The sequence below is a fragment of the Porites lutea genome, chromosome 10 (assembly GCF_958299795.1).
Source record: "Porites lutea chromosome 10, jaPorLute2.1, whole genome shotgun sequence".
Classification (NCBI taxonomy): domain Eukaryota; kingdom Metazoa; phylum Cnidaria; class Anthozoa; order Scleractinia; family Poritidae; genus Porites; species Porites lutea.
This window is the reverse complement of record NC_133210.1, coordinates 1593013-1601933: the sequence shown is the minus strand read 5'-3', so window position 1 is coordinate 1601933 and position 8921 is coordinate 1593013. Positions and strand designations below refer to the sequence as shown.

Here is an 8921-nt window from a genome sequence, read left to right as displayed (position 1 = left end):
TGGCGAAATTTTCTTTGGGACCGTATCTCAGTATCGTTATCTAAGTTTAGAAAAGAAAATGACAATTTTTGTTTTGTGTTCACCAACTCCATAAAGCGGGCTCGTGAAATTAGGAAGTTTCATGTCATAGTGGTGTGAAACCCCCTGTGAAACGATGGCAAAGAACTGTACCAGATAGCGTGATTCACGTGCAAAGTTGTTGTTTGTTAATATAAACATATTATTTCTTGCCGTTCTCCTTGCCGTCGCCGTCGTCGTTAGTTTTGTTGTCATCCAGAAATAGTGCTACCGTGGTAACTTGACGTCACTCTTCTCCTCTCTTTTTTGATTGAATCAAACCAGTGAGTACGAGACTTTGCCGCACAAACGGGCCCCCAGTCTCCCACTCTGTTAAGTCGTACCGCCAGCGTATGGAATTCGCGCCGGTTGTGAAAATCAGAGCAAAAGTGAAGTTTTTGTGTTTTTTATCGAGATCCCATATCAGTTTTTAATTTCCGCAAAATTTGGAAGACTCATGGAAAAGCAAAAGTGATGATGTTGACATCATTCCTTCTACAAATCACAAGAAGACTGTTCGTTCTGAGCTACGGTAAAACTAACAACAAAACTGGCGCGCAACCAGTTAGTGCAAAACAACTTGCTCTGAGACGTTGTTCTAACGAAGCTTTACTTGGCTTTAATTTGCGTACAACACTAGCGTTGTTGTCATTTTGACCTTCTTAAAGGCGTGAACAAAAAACAATTTAGAGAGTCACGTTTTCTTTTCCACAAATTAACGTCGGAGTTCAGTGCCGTAGCCAGAACAAACGGCCAACCGAGGCAGGCGGGAGTTGCTAGCGGGGTTCGGGGGCATGCCCCCCCCCCCCCCCCCCCCCCCCGAGAAATTTTGAACTTTAGTCTCTCGGAAATGCGATTTGCAGCGTTTTCTGGGCCTTTCGGTAACTTTTTTTCGAGTTAATTTAAGTGGAATTTAAAAAGCAATAATCAGAAACAAGCTACATAATCTGGGTGACCGTTAACCTCGCCAATGGTTTTGATCAGTATTTGTTCAAAAAAAATTTGAGTTAACGTACGTAGCCCCTTGAGATCGATGATATGGTAATTTTTTCATAGTATATTGACTGAATTGCTGAATTCTTTGTAATATCATGATGCGTTAAAAATATCCGATGATCGCTTATGTAAAATAAAAATGATCGGCGAAATTCGTCAAAATTTTACCGAGGCGAGTGCCTCGGTTGGCCTCATACTAGCTACGGCGCTGGAGTTGTTTACTGACAAAATAGCCGAGTTAACCATTAAGGAACAATGAAACCTTAAAATTCTCGTAAGTAAATTACTGAACTAAGTACATGTAGTAACAAAAGATGTTTATTAAAACGAGATGATTAGCACATTCTATTGAACAAATTTCCCGCTGAAAACGCACAAAACTTTGTCAGATTTCAGGGAAGGTATATGGTTGGTGAAATTAAGAATGATCAAGAGAGATAACCTGGTGAAGTCAAATTTTGGACGACTTTTGGAAAAACTAATTAATACGAGATAAACAACAGCTATTGTTTTATTGCTGGAACTAATAACATTGATTTAATAGCCTCTGTGAAGGTCTAGTTAAGGTAAAAAAAAAAAAACATTACAGTTATTACTGGCACTTGCCGCAAGTGCGACTGAGAGAGAAACCGAACGATCTAGAGAAGGGTCTTACTAAGAGGGACTACTTTAAAGTCAAAATGCTTTATTTTAAGAGAAAATTGACCTCAAGAACCAAGTACTTTCTACTTTAAGGCATTTATTTAACGAAACGTAAGTCAAAATTCCGAACACAAAAATAATAATTAAAAGTAGATTACAAAGCACAATGTTTAATGATTATTTAAATATTTGGCTTTCAATAAATCTCGACTCCTTTTGAAAATGCAAATTTATACTTAAGCCACCTTGATTGTCGAGAATAATCTTACTAGATATTTTGTGTAACTGGTGTTTGTGGAAGCGAACCTCGGTTTACTTTCGGTGAAAATTGACTTTTTAATGAAACGTCGTTTTTTTCTCAAAGCACCACTAGACATAAGCCTTTGACCAGTCATTCATTGATGAATCTTACAAAATTCAACAGTTCAAAGTGAATCAATCGACTTGGTGTCGTGCTTAAAGAAACAAGATCCAGCTTAACCCCTTGTTCTTCGTGCAAGAAAGGTAAACGTGCAGTAGAAAGACGTATATTGGAAATAATTCCACACTTTTCTGCTACACAGGTTGAGATTTTAGAAGACACAATCAAGCACTTCCAGGGAGTTGGGGGAAAATTCAATTCAATTTCTGATGCGAGCGGTACCCGACTACTAAAATCGCTCTTCACGTCATATGGCTTAAAAAGTATTTGGGAAAAAGTCGACCAGTTTGCCGCGATTCATTCGCTGGAAGAGAAGTATCAAAGTCTTTTTTGAAAGGTTAATTGTAGTCTCAAAGGTTAATCCATTTAACGACCAAATTTTTATTCCGTAAGCTCAACTGAAAATAACAAAATTTTTAAGATATTAGTTTTCACACATTTACAACGTACAGCTCATTTCATATTCAAGATGTTGTTCTAAGAGCAGGTCGAAAGCACCTCCAGGATATATAATTTCATCTGCGACTATTATGATATTTTCTTACGCGAGGAAAAGCTTGTCTTCAAAGACAAAAGTTCCTTAACGTTGATACAATTATATTATTACTAACATCTTCTCAAATATGGTAACTGATCTGCTGTGAATTTTGTTCCAGATTGCAACAAAGCATTTTACTTTATTGATATAATTATCCTGGCTGGCTGACTGTGTATTACTATGAGTCCATTTAATTATAATGTTTATCACCAAAACTTCACCAATATTAAAACAACCTGGTCTTGTTAGCAGGAGGACAAGATTAAATGCAATGACAGGCAAAACCATAGTAGCATAATTTCAAGAATCATTAGAGACTAAAAAGATCATGTGTGTATAAAGAGTAACAATGCATTTAGAAAGCTTCACGACATCTTCCTGCGTCATGGATCATTCGAAATCATGTTTCGAGCTTGAAAGACTGCATGTTTGGTGCACAAGTTGTTGACCGGCCCCATAGTTACTGTTTGCTGCATCAGATTGCAATATTCTTCGCAGCAAGCGAATGTAACCGCCCCGCTTACCCCTCGTCCTCCCCCAGCCCTTTCAGATCTATCTGTCAATTGCAATGATATATGAGTCTTGCATTTCCTGCAGGGGGCGTCAGATCCCATATGGTCTAGTGGTTAGGATCCGGCGCTCTCACCGCCGTGGCCCGGGTTCGATTCCCGGTGTGGGAAGTACTGTCATTTTTTTTTTTTTGGATTTTGTAGGTCCTCTTTTGCTTCGATTCCGTTTTATCCACAGTGCTTCATGAAAACCCTTGAACCATATAACTAATACCCACTGTTTATCAAAAGTAATCTCCTTGCAAAACTCAAAATTATAACTCCATACAATTCGAAATGAAGCAAATCAAGATAATTTTTCAGGCAAAATAATTTGTGAAGAGAGAATTTATAATTTTATTATTGGTTACGGTTACTTTGCTTTCGCTAATAAAAATATGAAAAACCAATGTAGAAATCATTTATTCTAATCATTTAAACTTCACTAAGCTGTAAACATCCTGTTGATATTCATTATTATAAGTGCAAACTTTTTTGCCAAGTCATAACTTTAAAGCCTCCAAGCTGTAAAGTTAACCTGTAAGAAGCCGTCATCCACCTGTGTTAAACTTTTGAAAGTAATTTTAAATGTTTCACTACGGGCTTACGGTTTCCACCAAAAGTCTTTCAGGAATGATTGTTGTATTCTGTGATTTGACTCGTCGAGTTATGATGACATCGCTTCACTAGCTTAGGCTTAAATACGAGTGTTTTGTATGAGTTTCTTCAGTGACATCTTGGTTGCATTTTGGTTAAGTTTTGGAATACATATTTTGACTGCACTCACAGTATAGTCTTGGATTAAACCTCTACATAGGAGCTAAGTTTCTGTGTGAGGTTATTGTCTTAAAGGTATTCAAAAGCCTTAATATATCCCGACCTTCCCGCAGCCATAGACAGTGTTCCGCTAGGATAAACAGGCCGTCTCCCAAAGCGTTCCGTGGAAGATTTCCGCCATTTGTATCTATCTGTGTAGGCAAAGCCTGTTTCCACATTGATTGTGATTACGTGGAAAAGCTGTTTTCGCACTGGTCGAGAAGAGTGGTAATATACGGAACGAATACAAATAATAGGCAATGAGAATTCACAGAACAAGATGTAACCCCTTGAAGAAGGGCAAGAAAGACAGAATGCGGTCAAGTAAGTCAAAGAAAATTGATGCCGAATTTTTCGAGAAAAGATACGACCTCAATCTAAGGACCCGGAGTAAAGCGCATAGTACTCAGAAGTGAAAAGTACACGCCTGCGTTGAGTGCAATCTACCTTTCTTCGAATAAAAAATAGCCCCAACATTAGGGCCAGGACCAGTACCTTAAGAAAGAACTAGCTGAGAACCATTGGAACCTTCCCAAAGGACCTCTGAAGGGTAAAAACTTGAAACCCGTAAATATCAGTCTTGATTCTCGGATAGCGACGACAGTTTCAGTGTTTTGGCCCCGCAATGCCTCCGAGATTCTGTAAATTCTAGGGGAAAAAATCATTCAGGAAAAGGAGACTAAAGAGAACTTTAAGGATAACATTTTCGCGACAAGTGGATAAGGGCTTCTCACAGGTTGATGACACCTTGGCGGCTTTTGCAGTTATGACAAAAAAGTTTACGTTTTAAAAAGTTTACGTTTAACGAATATCCGGGTTGTTTGCGCCTCAGAGAAGTTAAGACTAAAGAATAAATGGCTTCAACATAGGTTTTTATCTTAATTACAGCCAAATTTTTGAAGTTTTGGGAAACCGACACAAAAGATAAGCAATCGTAACTCCCAAGTAAACCACGCTGAGTAGCACGAAAGCTACTCCCAACTGGCTAAGTTTTACCTCTCAGCGAACACTAAAAAAATGGCACAAGATGTTTATAAAGCCAATCATATGTGTATAAAATGAACAACCAAACCAAACTAACAGAGTTTAAGTTCTTTCAACAGAAAATCAAACTTTGCTCCACAACTGACCGATAAAATCTAGTGGAGTCTAAATCATGAGCCACAGTAATTTTTTTTCAACAGGATAGATGGTAGTTGCATGTGATTGTCCATCTCATTGGCGCTGATACAGACACTGGTTCTCCACCAATGGCCTCGTCCGCCATGGCCGAGTGATAACGCGGTCAACGTTACTGACAAATCGTCTAGAACGACAGACTTCTTCTTTAAACACAAGACGAGCTGTCTGTACACAGCAAAATACTAGTCTTCTTGCATCATCATCGATCAACTGTTCCTTTAAACGTCAGCTAGCTGACAACCAGCAAAAGCCGATGATGGCCACGCCCAATACAAAGAGCATTAAATTAGAAAAGAACAGACCATGTTTCGAGCACGGAAGAGAACAACACAAAGCCTCCGAAAATATTTTCTCGTTTCTGGAAAGCTCAACATTCTCACCTACGAAGCCTACCCAATTAACTCCAAATGACAAAATTGCTTCTGAACGCAAAGAATCACAACTTAAGAGCTTCTGCCTGAGAGACCGGGGCAGGCTTGGAAATAGGGGTCGGCCGATTTGGCTCAAATTTGGTACACTTAGTTGCTATGGAGACTTATGCAATATGCCAAAGTTTCAGCTCCATTGCTCTTATTTGGGCTGAGTTCTAGATGTTACCCTTTTTAGGGGTCCCCTAATACTTTTTTATAGCCCATTTTGGGCACTTTTCAATACTTTGATTACAATGTCAGGGATATTTTAAGCCAAATATAAACTCACTTTTTGTTATCTCTATCCTTAAGGGTTTTATAGCAAAACATATGGATCAAAGAAATATTTCTGTTGTTTGTGAAATAATTGTTAAGTTAATGCTCTTAAAGACATTTTTAGTGAAACTGAAAATAACCCAAATTTAAGTCGGATTTACTTGAGTGCCCACTTTTGAAATAACACAATTCCGACATGAGCAGAAAGTTTAGCCCTAGGTATGTAAAAAACAATAAGAAAATACTAAGGTTACGGCTTTTTCACTGTGCGGCCTCGCTTTGAAGATGCTAACACAGCCACTTCCGGTCTAGTCATTTCCCCCTTGTAATAAAGCTTATATAGAGTATATTAGCCAAAAAGTTTTCAATGGCCTACCTAAATAATACTGTCTGTAGCACTTTTACTTTCTAATTCCACCTGAACGTTAAAATTAGCAAGATATGAAAATCTACTTCAGGAGAAAGTCACTTCCGGTCCAACAGTCCACATTGGAGGATTTTCATTAAAAGTGGTTTTTTTATATTCACAATGAAATCCCAAAAAGCTGTTTATGTATCTTTATGCCTATATGTTTTTCAATTTTTTATAGTCTATTGAGGAAAACTACAATTTTTTTGTGGCGACAGCAATTAAAACTCGATCGCATGTTGAATCCCAGTTTGTTGACAAAATATGTTATGAGGATGTTTTTTTAAAACATCTATACTGGCGAATATATCGAAGGCAAATATTTCCCTTTGGTGAAAGAGCGACGCTATTTTAAACTGTTATTGAGTAAAAAGTGTTTCTAGCTAGTAAAAAGAAAGAAACCCAAAACCCATAATTAAACCTGGGCTTTACATTCATTTCATGTTAACTCTCCCCCCAACCACTTCACTACCACATCGATCCGCGCTCCACATAAACTGTCCTTGCCCCTAGCTATGACTTACTTTTGCATTTCACAGAGTTTGACATTTGTTTTTGTTTCCAGTGAGCCAATATTCCCCATGACTCACACCTGCTAACATGACTTGTTGCTCATCTCACCCGCTTTGGGCACAGGCAGCCCAAGGTCATGATCTGAGAGCGACAGCATTTTTTTGTTTGTTTGTTTGTTTTTTATCTTATACTCCCATCTAGATTCCGCGAAAGCCAGAAAATGTCCATAAATGAAATAGTTTCACTTGCCTTCAGCTCTAGGTGTCTTTGTATCTTCGAGAATAAGTAGGCACAAACAGAGGATGGGCGCGGGGGTGGGGGGGAGGGTGAGCTTTACACAGCTGCTCGTGAGTTTTGGTTTTGTTGTTGCTGCGGTCTTGTTTGTGAGAAGAAAAAGTCACTGCGCGATACACCCAAATTTGCTTAGAGCAATGATCTGAAGAGATACAGCGTACTTTACGCTGCAGTTTTTCAATCCCTTTTAGTGGCAAGTTAGGAAAATTAAATTCGGGGAAACTGCACGTGAACTTGTTGCTCATAATTAAATTTAAAATCTTATTTAATTGCGTTAATAAGGAATTCTCATGATCAGTATCTCTTGGCAGTTCTTGCAAAAGTATAAAATTGTACTACTGAGGTAGTAAAAACAATGTCATCAATTCGATGTTCTTTCTGGAGTAATGATGACCTTTGTGGTGCTCGCGATAATTCAAAGTTGTGTGAGCCAGCCGTCAGTCTGCCTTTAGCATCTCTAGATCGCGATGTAACTCACCTTTTGGTTAAAGTTGGTGCTGGAGGCACCAAAACTTCAGCCTCGCACAGACTTCAACATTTTCCTGAGTACAAACTAATACTGAATCAAGCTGGAAGGTGTGGTGTCGTGAATGCGGAAATCAAGAAGATGACGATTTGTCCGCGTCACCGCCGTAAATTCACACGTTTACGAGAACTAACTGGACAATGTCAACACCCTCTTCATAAAGGTGAAATTTCCAAATTGAAAAAACCCAAGAAAGTGACTGCAGACATTTCAGAGAGAATATACCAACAAACGAGGATCGTGATACCAATCGCTGCCCGTAAGTAATGCTGAACATTTCTTGTTTGTCGTCAGTTATTTTTGGGATAGCCTTGTAATATAATGAACAAAGTCAAATTCTGTATTCAAGAATTAAAATACCATGGACCATGGAATAAACCTAAAATAATTTATAACAATAAGCTATCTGATATAGCGTTCGTTTTACTTTTCTTTCCAAAGCCATTTGCAAGACCTGCTTTGACGAAAAGATTCCAGAACTTCATTTAACTCCCGAAAGTGTAACTTCCAACGATCTAGAGGTAATGTAAATATTGTAATCGCACGTGTTCGATCTCAAACATACTGCAGTTGTCTTTCAGGGTGACAATATCCTCAGCGCTGTTGTCCTTAACCTCAAATACGGATAAGTCAAATTAACCGAGACTTTTCTTTACTTCAATAAAATATTCCAGCGATGAAAGGGATGTGAAGAGCAATACAACTCACACCTAATGTAAACAATTGCTATTGCGTGACTATTTGCTGACATGAGTAGTCTTTACAATAGAGCCGAAGTAAGCTAAGAAATATTTTTCGAGACAAGTGAATTTTAAATACTTCAAGTAAAATAAAGCTTGACACACAACATTTCTTTTTTACTTCAGGTTAACTAATGACTATTTTCTCACGCAACGTAATTAAGATTGATTGACATGCTTGGCCTTTCTCAAAGCTCGCAAGTCCCTTGGGACTTTTATTGAATCGTTTCAACTTTCCGTCCTTAATGAGATGCAAAGTAAAATTAATTGAGATTTTACTTAGGCTTTCACACAGGCATTTTGGTTTAAGTAAAACTTAGCAGCTCTTATAGCCTGCGTAGCAGGCGCCGGTGATTTTAGAGCGAAGGAAGAAAATCTCGTGGACGCGCGTGTTCCCGCGGCCTGTCGAAGAAAAAAAAGAAAAGAAAAGCCGGCTCTTTCTATGCAGGCTACATCTCTGAAGTCGTACTTGACAACCTCGTGTAAAGACAACCACTGACAGAAAACCAGGTGCTTTTGTTTTTGGTCCTTCAATCAAAATTCCAAATCGAAC

At 38.4% G+C, this 8921-nt stretch overlaps 1 non-coding gene across 1 annotated transcript; it reads left to right on the top strand.

Annotated features, from left to right (window-relative positions):
* Positions 1-3262: 3262 nt before the first annotated feature.
* On the top strand, positions 3263-3334 carry Trnae-cuc (transfer RNA glutamic acid (anticodon CUC)). The gene has a single exon. It is a non-coding gene; the product is annotated as a tRNA-Glu (tRNA).
* Positions 3335-8921: the final 5587 nt, after the last annotated feature.